Source organism: Barbus barbus (assembly GCF_936440315.1).
Source record: "Barbus barbus genome assembly, chromosome: 3".
Taxonomy (NCBI): Eukaryota; Metazoa; Chordata; class Actinopteri; order Cypriniformes; family Cyprinidae; genus Barbus; species Barbus barbus.
The window spans coordinates 31,529,962-31,545,346 of NC_136731.1; the positions used below are offsets into that span (position 1 = coordinate 31,529,962).

The following is a 15,385-nucleotide window of genomic DNA, read 5'->3' on the forward strand; positions in this document are numbered from 1 at the left end:
TCATAATACAAATGAGGGCATATTACTAAATATTATTTTACATAATCAATATTTTATTTACTGAATAATGCAACTCCTTTCAACCAATTAAAACATATATGTATAAAAATATGTACATACAGTATATATTTATACGTAATAATATATTTGTGTATAACCGTATTTGAATTATTTACCGTTTTAATATTCACTGATATAATATTAATTGATTAACATATTTTCAGTTGATTGAAAAGAGTTATCTGTTTCAATCAGTTTTAAAATGAATGAAAATATAATCACACACAACAGAGCTGAATTTTTGCTGAAAATATTCAACATCATGTAATCAGGGAGCAAACCAAATTTTATGACATTTGTTTTTTTTGCTGAATTGATAACTATTATTGATAACTGATAAGACAAATAACATGAGTACAGCATTACTGTAACAGAAGCACTTGTTCCCAGACTATTTTTTCTTTCAGTTTCTCTTTTCTTACTGTGATCTGTTCTGTTTGATTCAGTTATCAAGCAGCAGGATACATATGTTATTGAGCTGCCACTGCAAACAGCATGAGCACATGAGTGGATGCAACAAGTACAATCAACAAGTAAACAATTTAATGCAGGAAATGCTTTTCATAATTTGTGTCCTAATTACAGAGAATTCTGTATTAGGCATATACCAGTAAATGAAACATACATATTCAGAATATAATGAATATATTTTTCAACACTCAAACAGATAATGATTTGTTATATTTTTCTTGAATAGTTTGTCCCTTCAGTCATGATTGCACCTTGTGACCCTCCCAATGCAAATCAAAGCAATCCTGAACATCTGTTTAGTATTTATGTGCTGCTGATTGGATCTGAAGTGTTACATCACCACTTTCAAGATGAAGAGTGCACTCTGTTTACTGCTGCTCTCATTCAGCCTACAACGTGAGTTTTTCTACATGTCTATTATCAGTTCTAGGGTAAAAAAACAAAAACAAATAAAATCAGCATTTCAATCTTCTTTTCAGGTATAAAATGTCAAAGTATGGAGTCCACTGAAAGCACAGCTGTGAAAAAGCCTGGAGAAACTCTGACTCTGTCCTGTAGTGGATCTGGGTTCAGCTTTGGCTGCTGTAGCATGCACTGGATCAGACAACAAGCTGGAAAACCTCTTGTGTGGATGGGCCGTGTTCATAGTGGTGGCAGTGGCAATGACTACTCTGAATCCTTCAAAGGTCGAATTGGAATCACCAGAGATAATTCAAAGAGTATGGTGTATCTGAAACTAACAGGTCTGACAGCAGAAGACTCAGCCATGTATTACTGTGCAAGAGACTCACGGTGACACAAAAGTCTTATACGGCTGAACAAAAACCACACTGGCTGTTTCATCTCTTGTTATTCAAAGTCAACAGGTGGCAGCAGAGAATATAAAAATCTATAAAATGCAGCCTAATGAGATGATATACTATCGCTGGAGATGGTATGCAGTGAAGTTCACTATAAAAGCTCAAACATTGCGCAGCACAAAGGCATGTCTGACTCCTTTAACGCAATGTGTGTCTAGTCATGTGTAGATGTTTGGTAGCGGTTACACACTTTACAGTGACAAACTAAAAATCAGATTTTTAATTTACCAGAGACTCTTACAGGAGCAAAATTACTCTATAAATACAGAATATGACAATAAAGGACACAACAGTGTCTTATTATGCACGAGAGTGAACAAAAACCACAAGCAGTTCTGATCTAAAACATCTTGAAAGAAAAAAAAAAAATCCTCATACATAGGAAAATAAAAATGCATATGAATCATACCATATTTCAAGAGATCTTTTTTCAGCTTTTTTTTCAGCGCACAAGTTCGCAAAGCACTCAAACAGAATTAGAAAAGATGGAGAAGAAAATGATGTAAAATCAGTTCATGTACACAAGACAAAGAGAAAAACTAAAACATGTCATAAAGTCTCTGAGAGCAATACATAATATGAATATTTATTGTAGCATGTAGATTTGATTAGTAGCTCTGTGTGATTATGTAAATCTCCTGTTGCATATTTAAACAGCAGGCACGAGTCAGTTTATATATTCATCTGATCACTAGAGGGAGAGAAGAATCGCTTCAGTTCATTCAAACTGTGCTGTGAAACAAACCATGATCTCTTCATCTTTAGTGTTGCTTCTGGCAGTGATATCCTGTAAGTTTAGTCTATTTTCTGTGTGATACATCATTTTGTTTTTAAACGTCATGCTCTTTTACTAACAGGTATTATTTGATTTGATACAGGTATTGATTCATATGAACTCACTCAGCCTGAGTCTCTGACTGTCCGTCCTGATGCCACTCTCACTATCAACTGTAAAGTCTCCTATTCAGTTACTGGCTCTAGTACAGGCTGGATTCGTCAGCCTGCAGGAAAAGCTCTGGAGTGGATTGGAGTGATCTGGTATGATGGAGACTTAGCCTACAAGGATTCCCTGAAAAGCAAGTTCAGTATCACCAGAGACACTTCCAGTAACACAATAACACTGCAAGGAAAGAATATGCGAGCTGAAGACACAGCTGTGTATTATTGTGCCAGAGAAACACAGTGACAGATGCCAACAGCCTCCCTGTGCAAAAACATCATATTCACATTACAGTATTATTATGTTTTTATAACTGATATTCACTGATGTTCATCATTCACAGCTGGAATTCATTTGATTATATTAAAATTTAATATGCATCCAATCAGTTGGAAAAACAGCAAACCTAATAAAAACATAATAAAAAACATAGAAATCAGCTAAAATAAGCATTATAATAAGAAACTATGTTTCAATAGAAAGTCAATAAAATCCATTATATACATCACTTTTCTTTCTTCCCATAAGGTTAGAAAGTCTATTACTGTAAAGGTGCATTTTGATAGAGTTTGTTTTGACCCTGTTTTGCTGTTGTCCCAGAGGAGGGATCAAAGTTTTCAGCACCATTTGAGCATCACTGAGGGTTTCATCATCAGATCTGTGTCAGTCAGTGAACTGAAGTGCTTATTCTGTCTGTGCGATGTGAGTCCTGGAGGTCTATGTTGGAGGAGCTGCCTGCTTAAAAACCAATAGATGGCAGTAAACATCAAGTTAATATTGAGTAACTTAACTTTTAGACACAGTGTTGCAAGTTACATCAATGAAAATAAATAATGAAGCCACTGCAGAATTAACCATAGCATCTTTGTGCAACACACCCACTGAGCAAAAGTACGTCCAAACGACGTCTTTTCAACGTCTTTGTCGGATGATGAAATGACGTCCCCTGAAGAGCCAGAAAGAAAGTTTTTATGATGTCTTTTTATGACGTCTTCTGGACGTCCAAAATCGACTTCCACAGGACATCTATAGAAGGTTAAAATTTAGTTCAAATGTGGTTATTGTGGACGTATTTTCAACGTCTTATAAGGTCAACTGCAGTCTCATTTAGACGTCGTTTATACTGTTTCTGGACAAAATAAACACTCTTAGGCTGCATTCAATTAAATGGAATTAATTGCATGCAATAGTCAACTGTTCATGTGCCGAAATAATATCTGCATGCACAATAATGAAAAGAACACAATATGCTATAGTGCAAGGGTTTTCAAACTGGGATTCAAGGCCAAAGCCAAAGGGTCCGCAAAATAATTTATACTAAATTTTCCAAACTACAAGTGGTGTTTTTTAATCTTTTGAGATGTGCTGGATTACTCCAAAGAAACTTGTATAATGCATTTAATGTCAAAAAGCATATAAGCCAAAATGTAAACACTTAAAAGGTTATAAATATAGTTCTCATGTCTATGTGACAAGTAGACAGTACCACTGAGTTTTCTTCTTTTCAGGATGAGGTTCACGGAAACCGAGATGGCAAGCGCATTTTGTTTGTTTTCTTTATTTTACAAAATAAATACTGCTTGTAACTAATGGCACTAGAATACATATGCCTATATATATATTTTTTTTATTTTTGTTCTGTTTTGAATAGTATTGAATTTAAACGATTGGAAGTGACGGAAAATAAAATACATGTTTACAGTGTTTATAATGTTTAAGGTTCTTAACGTTTGTTTTATTTATCAGTATTTACATTATTTCTGAAAGTAATAGTAAAATGGGTCTTATACACCGATGCAACCTGTGTGTGTTTTTTCCTGACCTGATGCAACTTGGTAAATTAGGCCTATATTGTGCTGTATTATTAAACAAGTCATATAAAATGAGGACCATTTAAAACAATCAATAAATAAAACAATCATATTATGTTCATTATACTCCCACCCACAATAACTTCAACCTTAAAATCTGTTGTAATTATTAGGGTGTCCTTGACAAATCTTGTCTGCAAGGGGTCCCTGGCTCCAAAATGTAGGAAAACCCCTGTGCTAGTGGACAGGCATCCATATACAGCAGAGATTCTGGTGTGGCAGGTGGAACTGTCTGGTCATCACACCATCTGTCTGTCTTCACGAACTGCCCTGAAACACAATTGAAATATAAACAATTATTATAAATATAAATATAGCTTCACAATGCTCATTTTGGCCTCTGTGGTGAACATATGATCAGAAAATACTGCCAGACTGATTTTTAGTCTTTAGTGAATAATTTCAAAGCGTGTTTTAAAAAAAATATTTTAAAGTATTTTTTAAATCTTACATTATTGTTAATGTAGTGATAGAATGTATTTATATTTGCCAATACTAAAACTAACCTCTAGGTGTCAGTAGTGTCACACTTATCAGTAGAGTGTGTAGATTGCGAATCGGAAATTAAACTGTGTTCCTGTTCCCGTCCTGAAAAGTAGAATAAAAATCTTTATTTTTATGTTTGTTACAAAGCTGTTTGTTTATTGGATCAAGAAACATTACAGTGAAGTGTTTTAGTGACGAATTTAAACAACTAAAAGGGACCAACATAAATTTACCTCAGAATTTACCACCAGATATGTACAATTACAAAAAGGGAAATTTGAAAATATATAATCTTTCTAATCCAAATATATAATTGGAAATATAAATTTGAAGTGAAATTTAACATAAGATTGATAAAACTACAAATAAATGCTTACCTTTGGCTCAGCACCAGTTGGTTTGACAGATGACCGAACTGGCTTATAAATGAACTTTACAGCAAGAGTCACTGAAAAATCCCAAATGAGGAAATACACAATAAATAGACAAATCAAATTCAAAGAGCGGACTATTACCATATAATTTGAGTGATCAAACACATAGTTAATGAACATTTCTCTTCTGAAAACATGAAATCATTCTCACAGTGAATCAACAAACTGCAAAACTGTAATTAATTTTTCATAATTAAAGCAAATATTTATTTAAAATAAAGTTCACAGTATAATGCCATGTAATCTCAAAATTATTGTTGTTTGATTGTAAGAGGTCACCAGCTTTGATGACAGTTGGATCTGTTCACTGACAGTTATTAACATAGTCAAAGAAATTGGCACAACCTTGCAGATGTATAAAATATTGAACATTTGTACATACTGACATATGCAGAACTGTATGCAAATATTCCTCTTCATCCTCTTTATTTAGGATTAAAATAAGCAGCTTGTTCTTGCACGTCTCAAACCATGATCTCTCTCAATACTCTTGGTTATAATGTTGCCATATCTCTAAAATATCTAGCCATATATGTCCCCTCAGGTGTCCACTGTGTTGAACTGACCCAGACTGATTCTCTTGTCTTAAGTGCTGGTTAGGTTTTGACACTGTCCTGTAAAATCTCTGGATATTCAGTGACTGACAGCAGCTACTGCACTCACTGGATACAGCATCCTGCAGGAAAAGCTCTGGAATGGGTTGGAGAGATATGTAGCTAAATTATGTTGAGTGTATGCTCTTTCTTTTTTTCTGTTTAACGACCGCCTAATATTAAATGATGATAATGCGAGGCACGCATATGGCATAATTTTTAGCAGAATTCATTGAGGGATTTGACTGTGTGATTCAAGATTTAAGTATTTCAAGTGTAGGCTGTAGACACACGCACATTTTTTTTCTTTTGCCATTTTTGGGGGGTTTCTAGCTTTTAGACAAGTCGGATACAAAACTTCTGTTTAAATGACAGTCAAATTAGTCTTAGCGCACATCCCTAGGTAGAGGAGGCACATGTTACAGTGATGAACTGAAAAGTAGATTTCAAATTACAAGAGAAATTTCCAGCAACACAGTAACTCTGCGAGGACAGAATATGCAGACTGAGCACACAGTGATACAAAACACAATCAGTTGGTCAAAAACACCTTGAATAAACAAGCAACAGAATGTCCTCCCTACCTATTATATAGAAGAAGAAAAAAAGACCTTTACCCCATTTCAAAGGATTTTTGTTCTGAATGTGATTATTTATTCATGTTTTATATAGCAGTTTGTAACATCAGTGTTTTACAGCCCAACAAATGTCTAGGAAATTACCTGCAGACCTAACTTTGTTGGTGTAACCTAATACAGTCAATGAGGTTTAATCAGATTAGATAATATTTTTGAATTCAGTTAGAAACTTCATTAGAAGTTATCACATAAAAGCAGTAATTTTTTAAGTAGTAAAGTTATTCATCTTTGATGAAAAACTGCTGATATTACTCTCTGCCTTCATATAATGCCCATGTTAGCAGATCTGAGATATTATAGGAATTAACATGTTTTTTTTTTCTTGCTACATATGAAGCAATGAAACATATTGCTAACATTTTAAAGAAAGTCTTACTGATGTTGGTCCAACAGAACCAGTGCTTCCATAATTACTGCTGTTGTTGCTCTCAGATGAAATGTCAATAAATATAAATAATGTTATAAATAACAGCTTTATATTTAATGTGTAATAACGAAATGTATTTGTCTGTATTTGTACAGAAAATAAGAAACAAAAAAAATGTTACATATATTTGTCTATTCTGGTGTTTAACTCTGGTAAGAGAAAAATCACTCAGTGTTGGTAATGTTGATGTTAATGTTCTTATATGTGAAAATAATAATACCATAAGAAAACCAAAAAATTTTAAGAATGCAGTTCAATCGGATTTTGCCCTCAATAAATTTAAAAAGAAAGTGTGATTCTTTTTCATGTAATCCCAATATTCTTGTTGTTTGTAGCATGTAGATTTGATTAGTAGCTCTGTATGATTATGTAAATCTCCTGTTGCATATTTAAACAGCAGGCATGAGTCAGTTTATACATTCATCTGATCACTAGAGGGAGAGAAGAATCGCTTCAGTTCAATCAAACTGTGCTGTGAAACAAACCATGATCTCTTCATCTTTAGTGTTGCTTCTGGCAGTGATATCCTGTAAGTTTAGTCTAATTTATGTGTGATACATTAATTTGTTGCTAAAAAGCAGTTTTAAGCATCATGTTCTCTTATTAACAAGTATTATTTGATTTGACACAGGTATTGATTCATATGAACTCACTCAGCCTGAGTCTCTGACTGTCCGTCCTGATGCCACTCTCACTATCAACTGTAAAGTCTCCTATTCAGTTACAAGTGAGCATACAGGCTGGATTCGTCAGCCTGCAGGAAAAGCTCTGGAGTGGATTGGAGTCATCTGGAGTGGTGGAGGCTTAGCCTACAAGGATTCCCTGAAAAGCAAGTTCAGTATCACCAGAGACACTTCCAGTAACACAATAACACTGCAAGGAAACAATATGCGAGCTGAAGACACAGCTGTGTATTATTGTGCCAGAGAAACACAGTGACAGACACCAACAGCCTCCCTGAACAAAAACACCATCATTGTATTACAAATTAAAAGTTTGATTTTCCTCATTCGGACATATACAGATTTACAGAAATTGTTTGAAGCTTATGAAAAAATTATAGACATTAAATCAGCTGGTAAAAAGAAGTACATGCATAATATAATCAACAAATATAATTTGCACCAAAAAATAAAGAAACTAATAAAAACTGAACAATCAAAAAAGGCCCGGTTGCATAAACTGTTTAGACTAGTCTTAAAACGTTAGTCACCTAATTGTTTTTTTCAAGACTGGTCATAACTTTTTCAATTCAGTTATGAAAAAGTAGATTGGTCTTATTTGTATTGGAAAAAGTAAGACTGATTACCCCTTGGCAACAGTTAGTTGGTCAAACTAGTTCTTAAGACAGTCTTAACATGATGGCTAAGTTTATGCAACTGGCCCCTGGTCAGGTTTTGACACTGTCCTGTAAAATCTCTGGATATTCAGTGACTGACAGCAGCTACTGCACTGACTTCATTCAGCGGCCTGCAGGAAAAGCTCTGGAATGGGTTGGAGAAATATGTAGCGGAGGCACATGTTACAGTGATAAACTGAAAAATAGATTTCAAATTACAAGAGATATTTCCAGCAACACAGTGACTCTGCGAGGACAGAATATTCAGACTGAGGACACAGCTGTGTATTACTGCGCCAGAGAGCCACAGTGACACAGAGCAGCTACTGCCTTGCTCAAAACCACACTAACACTCAGCACACAAATACACAGCTTTGCACTAAAATCTTCAGTATGTCTGATCCAGTTTCAATTATATTTAATGTTCACAAAAATGAATACAAGTGTATTCTTGGCACATTTCATAAAACCTCAGACCTCAGTTATATAACAAAAAGGCATTGTACCTCAGACTAAAAGGCTTCAGCCATTGGACTGAACAGCATTGCGCCTCTGACTGAAAGGTTTTCAGAAAAAAAAAACAATGTCAAGTGTCAGGTCTTGTACAGTTTGGGTGAAACAGCCTCAGACAAAAGGCATCTTTGAAGTGTTGCAAGTGTTGGTTGCTATAATATAATTTCGGTCAAAAAATGGATACCACTTAATAGATACAATGGATACAACAGAATAGATATAATTGCTGATAAGGTCATGATTTAATTGTTTATTTATTGATCCATTCTCATTCTCATTCTATGTCTTACCAAAGTAATTTATTAGCAAGACTACATTCAAAACTATACTATTATTGAAGCAACAGACATGTGTGGAGACAAGGGAGTGTCTACAAAAAAAAGAGACATATTTACTGATGTGTGACCCTCAGGAAACACCTGCGTTTCATTATTGCCTCTAAGTAAATATGCATGTATAGTTTCATAAGACTTATTTGAATTCTGTAACTACAAAGCATATAGAAACCACTAAAATACATTCTGTTAAAGTTAATAACATGCTCATTCAAACATAAATAGAAGACAATACAATCAAGAAAATGCTATATCCTTATGTCTTCTCAGCAAGTGATATCAGAAGCAAATTATGTGAACCTGATGACTAATATAATCTTAGAAAAGGTTTCTAATCCAAATTCTGCTAATCAAACTTATTAAATAAACTTAAAAATAACTAAATAAACTTATGACATTTCAATAAAACTGAGATGATAATTTTCACCTCACAGTATCACTTGTATTTCTGTCTTCACCCTTTCCATCTTCCTCCACTGTATGAGGGTCTCTGAGGGCTTCTATTAATGTTGCTTCCAGATGGATAAGAGTTGTGTCTACTTTGATCATAATTTCGGGGGTTTGATTTTTATCTTTCAATGTCAAAACAAAAGACAGTTCAAAAGAGGAAAAAGACGTGTCAGAGGAACTTGCTGAGGAAACCCCAGGTAAATTATGTAAGATAACACCCTTTTTAAAGACTCCACCACAATAGAAGACTAGGAACACAGTTAGAGCCACACCGGTCCAATCACTGCCATAGTGTTTGTCCTACATGCACGTCGACTGTACTTCTGAGCCTTCACCATGTCTCCCTCATTCATCTTGCTTCTCGCCTTTAAAGCAATAGAGGAAAACTTGGTAAAACGGAGTAAATCTGAGTATAGACTAACATCTTGTTCTAGAAAGGAACGTGTAGTTATCTCCCTTACAATTAATGAACATATCAATGCAGCAAAACCCAGAAACAATGTTAAACACAGAGCAGCACATGTAGTCTTTTCCTTTAAATTTTACCCTCACATAGACGACTTCAGGTGAAACCACTCCTTTATCTGCCTCTGAGAAATTGTTAATTTCAACTGCCACAGTTTCCCTGGCAGAATCCTGAGAGGGAATCTCATAATGTTCCATCATGTTCACAACAATTAATCAGCAAGGAGTCATTCATAAGCTGCTGCTTCTGTTGTGTGTTACTGCATGTTTCTGTTCTCTTATAATGTCCTAAATGTCTGCTGTCAGTTTCCATTACCTCGCCCTTTGTGGTGTGAAAACTGTGTGAACTACTTTCATTGTGTGATAAAAGCTTGCTGTCCTTTTATTAACTGCAGCCTTTGTATGGCTGCAGTTAATAAAAGGACAGCAAGCTTTTATCACACAATGAAAGTAGTTTGTGTAGACCAACAAACAAAAAAATGAATGTTTGCATTGAAATCATCTGAATAACAAAATGTGCAATAAGTGTACTGCTTTGATTAGATTGTGTTTCACACACTGTAGTCAACTGTTCATGGCTCACCTCAACTTCAAACAGCAACCCCGGGTCCTCCTTGAACAGAGCAGGCAAGAGCAGAATATCTGCTTCCAACTGTAGGCCTTTAAACAAAATGACCTCAGTAGTTTAACATAACATGGTGGATGCTTTTACCCTTCTTTTTTTAAACATCCATTACTGTGTGTAATACAGATAAATTCAGGAAAGAAGACAGGTATGATCTCAGGCAGAGAGGTAGGGTATCAGTCAGTGGTACAATGAAAATCTAAAAGGTGATTTAATTACCTTTTTGCAGTCTGCCATTTTCAGTCATCAAACATGCACCTGAACTTCTCCTTCAGGGGACTCCGTGAAACTTGAAGGACTCAGGATGTCATTACAGAGAGCTGTGTGAGAATTTGTTGGTCCACATCAACATTGGCGTGGTCTCACAGATCCAGAAAGAGCTTGTGTTAAGAGGAAGGCAAAGGAGGAAAGACGTATTAAAATATAATCATACCTCATACAATTAAATAAGGAGGCAATTAACACACTGTACTGAAAATGTTGGCCAGTATGAAACACAAGAACTCAGAGAGAGTCTCCTCTGTGCTATATTTGGACGCAAAATTTGTCCGATAGCATTTTATCAGTGCCATCCTTTCCAGTGCCAGGAATAATTTAATCAAAAATGTCATTCCAAACCCATGTAACTCACTTTTGATGAACACAAAACATATTCTTAAAAAAAGCACCCACAAAAACTTGTTCAAAGTCATGTGTCATATCTTGTGAGGTGACAAAATCATTTAAAACATTTTTTTTAGCACAATATATAAAGTTTGAGTATACTGAAAAGAGTTTAGAGATTCTAAAATAGCACTCAAACCCAGTAAATTGACACATCAAAATAACTCAATGTACAAGCTTCATGATATGATATGATATTTGTTCACGAGACATGCAAGAACCAATGACTTATATTACCATTTTAAATTTGGGGAGTTAACAATGGTTTGATTTGTCAATATGATGTTACAAAAAGGATTGTAAATTAGGTATAACACTTACTTTAGGTGTCTTGTTGATAATTGTAACCTCTTTGCCTGCTTCGCATTGTAAATCAAAGCAAATGTCTCTCTGAGTTTAGGAGCGCATATCACATATATGTGACCGGGGCAAAATTCACCTTATACTTGGTTAAGTTTCACAGTAATTCACCTTTGTTGCTTTAACTAAGTTATGTGCGCTGTCCCCTTTAAGAGTTCGTGCATGCGCTAGAGTGAAGTGCACGTCAGACTGGAAGAGAGCAAAGTTAGAAGCAGGAGTTGCACAGAGGAAGAAATAGTTGATAAAACTGTTAAAGAGAGGAAATTTCCAGCTTTATTTCAACTTGTGAGTGTGTGGTGACTACAGTTGTGTGGTTTTATTGAGTGGATGGTTTAGTTTGCCGATCATACAAGCATTCTGTTCCTGCACGTGAGAGATCGCCCGTGGGGGAGGGGAATTCAGATCACGTTGACAGAGACTGAGCGTGAGTTAACCTAAGATATGTTGTAAGATTTGTTAAAATGTTAAATAACTCTGCTTATTTCATATATCAACTGAACATGCAGTAACTCTTGTCCTTTATACTGTGTTAGAGGGGAGAGAAACGATACGTAAGATCACACAAGTGCCAATTACCACGTGAGCTTTTTCTGTGTGCTTCAGAGGCTTAATAAGAGTGAGTTTTGTTCATTTTATTCTAAAGTGTTTCTGTATATTGCATGAAAAGGATTGTACCCTGTGTAAAGTGTGTACTGTTATCTTTAGTTTATTTACCGATTAATATGCTCAAAAGAAGATAAACGTGAACTGTGTATAAAGTAGGTGGTGCATTCATGTTGTGAAATGTGCTGATTGCTCATATTCTGTGTTCTATTTGTTTTATTAGGCACAAACAGGCCACTGCCGTTGTTTTGTACACCCTTTATAAGTTTTGTAACCTGGTTTGCACTGGTTTAAGTTGAATGGGGCTTGTGAATTGGAGTTTTTTATTTGAGATTGCATGAAGAACACTTTTTCATATTATTGCTTACTATTTTACTTCTTGTACCCATTGTAGAAAAGTGGGTGTTTGTCTTTGTTTTCGTTTCTGTTTTGTACAATTTTTCTCATCTAATTGGATTAGAATCTCCAAATCTTGTCCCCCAACAAAACATTAATGCTGAGTCCCTTTTTCAGGCTCAGTCAAGAATAAAAGAATCCTTTTGCTAGATGTCTTGGCTTTGTCTTTTCCCTTAACATATAATAAGGACGGCAAGCCGGCCACATCTAATTTTGGTGTCAGAAGTGGGATTCTGTTTTGTTCGGGGCTGATTTCTTTTTGTTACAATAGTGCAAGAGTAGAAGGGTGCAAACAACGGTAGTGGCGAAAGGCGACCGAGTGCTGGAAGGACCTGCAGTGCCATCCCGACAGAAGCGGCGGCAGGACAAAGGGTCAGCGCAATAGGACTGCAGTTTGTGAGGACTTCGAGGAGGACAGTGCTGGTTTAACTGACTGTTTGAGAACTGAGACCTTTGGTGATTGCAGCTCAAAGTCATGGATGCTGAGGACATGGACGGTGCAGCCGCAGGGGAGGAGGACGTTCAAGTTGCAGGTGCTGCAGCTCAGGAAATAGACATTGAGGGAAGTAACCCCGTCTCACAGCTTCAGTCCCAGATCTTGGAGTTGGGACGTAGACATGATGAAGTAATGTCAGCTGTGGCTAACATGACTAGTGCCCATACTAGATCCTATGTGTATATCCCCAGAGAGAGACAAATTGTACCCTTTAGTGGGGACCCAGGTAAAGACTGCCAAAATGTTGATGAGTTCATTGAGGAACTTGGGAGGGTTATAAGAGTGAGGGGGTTGAATGCTGAAGATCAGGTAGATTTTATTATCTCCCACTTAAAGGGTTCAGCACTAGATGAAGTCAGGCTGTGTATGGGGAGGGAGGATAAGTCAGCTGAAGACCTGTTCTCATATTTGAGGGCAGCTTTCAGGGAAAAGCGTAGCACCTCCCAGATGTTGCACACATTTTATGCACGAAAACAATTGGACGGTGAGGATTTTCGTGATTTTTCACATGCATTGTCATTGATGTTAAATGCTACACTGCAACAAGCACCACATTGTGTTCCAGATGCGCAGTTGGCATTGAGAGACCAGTTTATAGAAGGGGTGAGGGATTCAGCCCTCCGAAGGGAACTGCGCAAGGTGGTTAGAGAGCGACCCCATGCTACATTATTTGAAGTTCGGGAGGAGGCGCTGTTGTGGTGTTCAGAAGAGAGACCCCGTCCAGCTAACGTGGGCCGAAACCGAAACATAGTGAGTGTCGAGGAAAGTGTAGGGCACGCAAGGATGACCGCCACCGTACCAAACGACTTGACTGTAGCCCTACAAGATGTAATTAAGGTAATTACACAACAAGGGAAGGCAATCGGGGAACTTACCAATGCTGTCCGTGATCTCACGATTCAGAGGTCTGACCCAACTTGTGAAAAACATAGTAAGCCCAAGTTTAAGCCAAAGTATACCCGAGATGGTCAACCCATTTGTTTGAGATGTGAGGGCGTTGGGCACATAGCCAGGCAATGCACTGGGCAGCGCTTTCAAGAAAACCCTGTGCCAGCTACGCCTGAGTCTCCGGTTCCGGGAAACTTTGCGCCTCCATTGCGAAGAGCCGAGCAATGAGAGGTGGCACCGATGGCTCAAAGACTGGCACACTGACAAAAGAGCGGTTTCTGGAACGTGCAGTGGGCAAGTGCCCAGAAGTGGAAATTCACGCTGGGGGCGTAGCAATTCGGTGCCTGTTAGACACTGGCAGTAACGTGAGTACTTTGACAGAGAGCTTCTTCAAAGAACATCTTCATGGGGAAGACAAAGACCTGCATTGTACGAGCAAGTGGTTAAAAATTACTGCTGCCAACGGTTTGCCTCTTCCCTACCTTGGGTATGTTGAACTTGATATCCAGGTAATGGGCTTGACTATACCTGGGTGTGGGTTCTTGGTGATACGTGACCAGAATGATGGGGAGACTGACTCAGCACCCCCAGGCATACTTGGCATGAACATAGCACAGCGTTGTAAACAATTAATTCTAGCTGAGTTTGACCATGCTTTGGAGGGGACGTTGGATGCTGACTGGAGAGCCGTCCTTAACAGAGTCCAAGAGGCTGCCCCAGTAGGAGTGGACTCTATGGTCCGGGTAGCAGGCACCCGCAAGTTGTACATACCTGCAGCCTCCGTGGCTACAATTCAGGCCAGAACACACAAAGAAGTAGCTGGAAACAGAGACTTAAGCTTGTTTGAGCCAGGTAAGGCATCATTGCCGGGTGGCTTGGTCCTGGTTCCTACCTTGGTTTTACCTGGTAGGCGGGTATTCCCAGTGCAGGTAGTAAACTTGTCTTCAGAAGGTGTGTGGCTGCCACCGAAGGTGAAACTAGGGGTTCTTGCCCAGGGTCATCATGTTGAGAGTAGCTCCTGCGAAGTTAGATTCCATCAAATCTCTGCAGATCATGAAGAGGTTAGGGTTAACCAGAGGTCAATGACAGGGGTTAGCGGTGACCTGCCATGTCCCTTGGAGAAAGTACAGATCGGCGGTACCCCTGCACAACAGGCAGAGTTGAAGGAGCTTCTGAGGCGATACCTGGATGTGTTTGCTATCACTGATGAAGACCTTGGTTATACTGAACTTGTAAAGCATGAGATTCCCCTGAACGATGACCTTCCTGTGTCACAGTCTTACCGACGTATACCCCCAAACCAATTCCAGGAAGTGAAGGACCATATCTCTGGACTGCTCAAAAAGCGTGTCATCCATGAAAGCTCTAGTTCGTATGCATCTCCAGTGGTGTTAGTCCGGAAGAATGATGGGAGTCTTCGGCTATGCGTGGACTACCGGAAGCTGAACTGTAAAACTAGGCGTGATGCATTC

At 37.6% G+C, this 15,385-nt stretch overlaps 1 long non-coding RNA gene across 2 annotated transcripts; it reads right to left on the reverse strand.

Moving 5' to 3' along the window:
- Positions 1-1,593: 1,593 nt before the first annotated feature.
- On the reverse strand, positions 1,594-11,855 carry LOC306859167. Of its 2 annotated transcripts, XR_013783274.1 has the most exons (7): positions 11,492-11,855; positions 10,727-10,887; positions 10,466-10,542; positions 7,434-7,602; positions 5,066-5,136; positions 4,709-4,790; positions 1,594-4,472 (listed from the first exon to the last, which is right to left on the reverse strand). It is a non-coding gene; the product is annotated as an uncharacterized lncRNA (long non-coding RNA). The 2 variants fall into 2 exon arrangements; XR_013783275.1 differs by lacking the exons at positions 1,594-4,472; positions 4,709-4,790; positions 5,066-5,136 and having other exon boundaries at positions 6,036-9,782; positions 11,492-11,821.
- Positions 11,856-15,385: the final 3,530 nt, after the last annotated feature.